The 6,640-nt window shown below is 32.6% G+C and overlaps 1 non-coding gene across 1 annotated transcript; it reads right to left on the bottom strand.

The window, feature by feature from the left end:
* Nucleotides 1-874: 874 nt before the first annotated feature.
* Nucleotides 875-981, bottom strand: LOC114493562. The gene has a single exon (XR_003684198.1). It is a non-coding gene; the product is annotated as a U6 spliceosomal RNA (small nuclear RNA).
* Between the last annotated feature and the right edge of the window lie 5,659 nt (nucleotides 982-6,640).

The raw sequence follows: 6,640 nt of genomic DNA, 5'->3' as shown, positions 1-6,640 counted from the left end.
ATAAGAATTTGGTCAGCATATATAGGCTGTTTTTCTAAATACCTGTCACTTGCTGATTATTCTCTTAATTTAGTATCCTTAATGGTAATAATAACAATGAATAAACTGTTTGGAGTATTTTCTAATTTATAAAGCACTTTATGTAATTTTTTAAAATTTCATACAAACATTCAGTTAAGTTTTAGCCATCCCATTTGATAAATTAAAACACTTTTGCTCAGAAGCTAAACAGTAATTTTTACAACTTACTATAGTGTTAATTGAAGCCCTGTGATGTGGACCTCATGATTTTTTGACGGCTCCTGAACTGGAACAACCAGAGGGCAGCCTCCCAGCTTTCTTCTGTTTGGCTCAGGTCCTCAAGCCAGTTCTCTCTCATTCTGATTCCATTTGTCAGGTGCAAAAGCCAAATGAAGTTAGTTTTTGGACTTGCTAGAACTCTGAAAGTTTATACACATGCATTTGCCTAAAAAGAAATCAGTAAAAACGAATAAAATAAAGATGAGAATATGGTTCATAAGTAGTAAGTAAAGTTAAAAGTCAAGAAGTAAAAGTTAAATAGGAAGGACAACTATGCTAGAAACAAATGTCAACAAGAAAAGAAAGACAAGAAAAAGTTTTATTTACATTTAAAATAAAATATGTTAACTTTACTTCAAGATTATATCCATTTGAAATACACTGGCTTTGCATTATAAACACTAGAAGCCACATTTTTAAGGTTATAAATTATGTGAAGAAATGCTCCCTTCCTGACCTTAAGTTCTGAGACTCCAGTTAGCTCATATTTACCCTTCACCACTACATTAAAAACAAACCCATAAAAAACCCATATAATTTTAAAGGCTGAATCAAGAAAAACATCTTTTTAAAAAAATACATGGAATGTTTCATGAATGTGCGTGTCATCCTTGAGCAGGTGCCAGGCTAATCTTCTCTGTATCATTCCAATTTTAGTGTATGCGCTGCCAACATGAACACAAGAAAATCATCTTATGTTAAAAGAATATAGAATAATAGATGCTCATGCTAACATACATGTGGTAATTATTTGATAAAATGTGGAATTTACATTGCTCTTCATATCAGAAAACATAAGCCTAGTCATAGGAAAGAGATAAGAAATTAGAGGCAAATAGAAATGGAAGTGGATTAATAAGTTATCATTAAATACAACTGAGTATTTCTGTACTTGTTTATTAAAGTTGTCATTGCACTAAAGAAAACTAGAAATTTAACTAATGTACGCAGCATCAAACAGAACCTCAACATTAAATGCACTATCCTACAACAACAGTTATTTGAATTTCACAAGGCAAATATATAATTTTTCTCATTAAATAACTAATAATTGAAACAAGAAATTGCTAAAGACACCAAGCCTTTAACTTTGTATCCCCAAAATCATAAATGACTATCATTCACATTCTATTTCATAATATGTGATTCATTTTTCTACCATCTATAGCTCGTAGATACAGCTGGTGGAGTTAACACATAAATCATGCTATTTTGTTTCATTGTAATAGGCAGAGACTGGTCCTTGTGATAAAGATAGAATGTCTAATGTCTTTGTCTTGCAGCTATTAACAATTTTCCAAGTATTTCCTCAATATTTGTGTAATCTACCAACTTGAGGAAAGTTTACCAAGCCGTCTCCAAGGACTAGAAGCTATCAGAACTATCTTATAATAGAAAAGTGCAAAAGACAAGCTTACGAAGGGGGATCTGAGCCTCTGTCTCCTTAAAAACTTTTTGAAAAGCCCACCTAGTTGACATCTACATTATTCACATTGTTGAGAAGTATGTCACATCATGTCCCTAACTGAAAGAGATACTATATTAAATATTTTTTAAATTATTCTATTTGCAAGGTAGAAGAGAAAAATGAAAATTGGATGAGTGACTAACAATGTCTGCCACTCTTATGGATGTGCACATATGTTCCATAGGATTGCATGACTGGAGATAAATGGGCAGAGAAACACAGCAATCTGCTAAGACTGATTATACCACAGGGGTGGAAATGAAGGTTAGACAGTATTAACTTCTTACACTGTTTGTGTTTTGTTTCACCTATTACAATGAGAACCCATGCTCATTTTATTTAAAAACAAAATTAATAAAAATAAATGAAAATAGTTCACAAATAGGAAAACTGAATAACCATAGAGTGTAAGTTAAATGAAGCCTACAGTAGAATAGTAGAGAGCCTACTAGTAAGTATGACACTTGATTTAATATGTTACACTGGCCATAATCACAAAAAACACCTAAATATAGATATGGTAAATAGTGGTAGTCTCTTAGGGAATAGATGAGGAGCGGAGGATAAAAATGAGAAATATTAATTTTAGTTTATATAATTTTAATAATCACACACAAAGAATAATTTATAGTATACATAATGAAGAATTAAAAGCATAACACTCAGGAAAATGAATATGAAGGAAGGAACAGAGCATAAATGGGGGTTCAAAAGGGTCATCTGTGTTGGAGGTGGTGAGGACTCAGACCAACAGGCTGGAAGGGAACACATCGTGGAGGAGTGGGAGCTGTGCCTGGGAAAGTAGCTGTAGTTGGAGACTCGGGGAGGAAAGATGAATGACAGAGTTATGAGTTTACATTTAGTTGTCGTCTGCATACATTTACACTGAAATTGAGATGGGGTTAAAATAAGTCTAATTTTAGGGCAAACAACTGGGGACAAAGCACAAGAACAGGAAGCAGATAGTGTGGTATTAATTTTGTCATACTGAGGTAGCAATAATGGCTGAATGTTTAAGGTGACATTGCTCTGTTTATGGATACATGTTCCTGGCAGGTGGTAATGTTAGCACAGGAAAGATGGTGAACAAAATTTCAGAAGACTGAAGCATCTTGACCTCTTATGAAATTTGTGATGATCTCAGTATGGTTGGATATAGAGTATAGGGAAGATGAGGGCTACAGTCAGGTAGAACACACCTGCTGTGTGGTCATTGTAACAAGGTCTTGTAAATTATGCATATGAGTTTGGATTCCCCTCTATGGAAATCCAAAAGGAAGCTAGCAAAATTCTTTAAAAAGGTTTTATTTAATAAAAGTCATTCTGAAAAGGAATAAAGGGAATATTAGAGTATGGGAAAGACACATAGACCAATCCAGCAACTCTGTTAAAAGTCCCAGTCTGGCTGGTATGGCTCAGTTGGTTCAGGCACAGGCCTGGGTTGCAAGTTTGATCTCTAGTTAGGTGCATAGGGGAGGCAAGAGATCTGTGTTTCTCTCCCTCTTTTTCTCCCTCCCTTTCTCTCTTCTCTCTCTCTCTCTTTGTATGTATGGAGCAAGATGGATATGACACATGTGAAATAAACAAAATCAGTAGATTATCCTTGAATTCTAGATTGAAAAATTACTGTCATTTCCTTCATCTAATAGAGAAAATAACATCTCTTAATCGTGAGGTTTAATTTAATTTAGTACTAATTTAAAACGGTCACTTTCTTCAATTTTCTAAACTACATTTATTTATCATGAACAAAAGTGTGAAGAAATCTGTTACAAGTAATGAACATCTTTGCATATTGGATAACACATTTTGCCATAAACACATTGCACTTAAGAACATCATTTCACACCATAAAACTGATCAATATGCTTCTTCAAGATAAAGCTTAAAGTACCTCTAAACTTTCTGAATAATGCATTAATTTACATGAATACATTGTAAAGATACATGCAGAGAGTATATATGTTGTTGTTAAATGTTTTGCTTGACCTAATGTTTAAAAGTTAAGTAGGATATTAATGTCTTAGGCTTTTCAAAACACCAGAAGTCATTGTGTTAACAAGGAGAGGATAGACTATCCTGTGGTACAAACAATGATAAATCTCAATGGCTTAAACAAAAAATCCAAAACAAACAAGTAAAACAAAGTTACAATTCTCATTATGACTTTAAGTTTGTCGCAGATTTACCTCATAATAGGACCCCTGGGAAATAAAACTTTCTCTGTCTGGAATAATGAGCCCTTTCCATAGCAGAAGGGAAGGGCACGTTAGTATACATTGTCTCTTAGTGGCTTCTGTCTAGAATTTACACATGGTCTTTGCAGTTATAATTCATTTGTAAAAGCAAGTAGTTAGGACAGTTTTAACTTGCATATAGAAATATGTAACTCTATCATGTATCCAGGAAAAAAAAAATAGAATTAAAGGTCAATTGAACCAATACCTGCCACTGTAATTCACTATTTTTTCTTTCAATGAGAAGAGATTTTGATAAACAAAACAGGAAAAGCAAATCCAGGTGGAAAAAAGTTTTTATCCAGGTACTTAACATTAGCACATTTGGGATAACTACATGCAGTAACAGAGCTTTGGACGAACATTGAATCCAATGTCACTTTGACATTATAGAAAAGTAAGTGAGACATACAGGAGAGAATAGAACATGTATTTCACTCTGAAATCTTTTTTAAATACATACTTTGGTCCTAGTTGCTAATGAACTCTCAACAAGGCACTTATATGTTGTGCATAACTGACAAGCACATACCACATTTTAATATTCTTTATTCATTGCAAAGAGGCATCTTTCCCCTGAAAGAATAAATTTAAAATAGAATCTGAACAATGATTTTAACATAGTACTATATGAAGTGGTTATTTTTGAAGTTTTTGTTCCTATCAATTTCTAAAATTAGAATGACTGGTGAAAAACAAAATATTACATAATATGGTATAGCAGACTAATAAACATTCACTTAATTTTTTTTTATTCAGGTCATAAGTAAAGAAATTCAGAAAGAAAATAAAAGCAGACACCATGCTTTCTTCTCAGCCAATTAGTGTAACCTTTTCTAAAAGACAACTGCATTTGTTAGTGCCAAGATATTTTGGGGTCTCAGGTATTACTAATGTAATTATATAAAGAATGGCAACCACATACAGAGTACTTTCCATCTACCAGGTATGATATAATAGGTGTTTTATGTATATATGTTCTTTAATGTGCATAGAACATTCCAGTTCTCTTATAACAGTTTTTTGGGATATTATTCACATAGCATAAAATTCATCTTTCAAAATATACAGTTCAACATATTTTAGTATTTTGAATTGTGCAACCCTCACCGCTATCTAATTTTATAACACTGTCATCATTCCCAAAAGAAACTCTATATGCATTAGTAGTCACATACATTCCTGGCTTTTTTCAGCCCCTGGCAACCATCAATTTACATTTCTTTCTATGTATTTGTCTATTTGGACATTTTATGTAAATGGAATCATAAAATATGTGTTCTTTTGTGTCCAAATTCTTTCACTTAACATAATGTTTCCCAGTTTCATTCATGGTATAGCATGCATTAGTACTTCATTCCTATCTATGGCTGAATAATATTCTAATGAATTCATGCCCTACAATTTGTCCATTCATCATTTGGAGTGTTTCCACTTTTTAACGATCATTAATAATGGTGATATGAACATTTGTGTTTAAGGTTTTGTGTGAACATATGTCTTTAATTATCTTGATATATATCTATAAGTGGAATGTCTGGATGATGTGGTAACTATATTTAAATTTGGCAGCACTATTTTATATTCCCATTAGTGATGTACAAAGGTTCCAATGTCTCCAGTCTTGTCAACACTCGTTTCTTTGTCTGACTTCTGGTTGTAGCCATCTTAGTCAGTGTGAATCAGTATCTCTCTGTCATTTGAGTTGCATCTCACAAATGAACAGGTTTTCATGTGCCTATTGGTCACTTACATATATTTTTTGGAAGAAAGGCTTTTTAACTTCTTTAGCCATTATTTAAATTGAATTATTAGTCTTTTTATTTTTAAGTTGTAAACGTTCTTTATATATTTTAATACAATGTCCTTATCAGATATGTGATTTATAAACATTTACTCCCTATTTGTGGGATTTATTTTAACATTATTGATAGCATCTTTTGAAGCATTTTTTTCAGTTTAATGAGGTCCAATTTATCTATTACTTCTCTTGTTGCTTATGCTTTTGCTACCTTATCTAAGAAACCATTGCCTAATCCCAAGTGAAGAAGATTCATCTCTGTGTTTTCTTCTAAGAGTTTTATAATTTTAGCTTTAACATGTAATTCAATGAATACTTTGGACCGTTTTTGTATATGGTATGAGTTGGCAGTTCAACTTAATTTTTTTTGCTGTGGATATCTAGTTGTTCTGCCACCATTTGTTGAAAAACCTATTCTTTCCTTGTTTAATGGTTCTACCTCCTTTTTGAATCAATTCCAGTTTTATAGATGAATAAATGGAGGCTAAGTGTATTAATTATAATGTTAAGAATACAATGTCATATGAGTGTTAGAGATACATTTTCAAGTCTGAACTGTTCTTTCAAAGTCTTTTCACCATACCAGAAGCTCCTGGTTGTTGGATCCTGGGGGCAGGGGAATAATGGCAGCATAAATTTGTACCAACATTGCTCAGTCAGCATTATTATACATATCAATGAGACTAATGGACATAAAAGTAATTTGAAACTGTTATAACCATTCAAGTGGAATTTTATAGCACCTATGGCTAGTTAAAAGTACCTGGTCTGTGTATTTGTCGAATTATATTTCTCTCCTTCTTGTTTGTCTGGTTCAACATTATTCAATTGCTT

Source organism: Phyllostomus discolor, chromosome 1, assembly GCF_004126475.2.
Source record: "Phyllostomus discolor isolate MPI-MPIP mPhyDis1 chromosome 1, mPhyDis1.pri.v3, whole genome shotgun sequence".
NCBI lineage: Eukaryota > Metazoa > Chordata > Mammalia > Chiroptera > Phyllostomidae > Phyllostomus > Phyllostomus discolor.
Note: the sequence above shows the minus strand (reverse complement) of the source record. Positions and strands in the feature narration are given on the sequence as shown.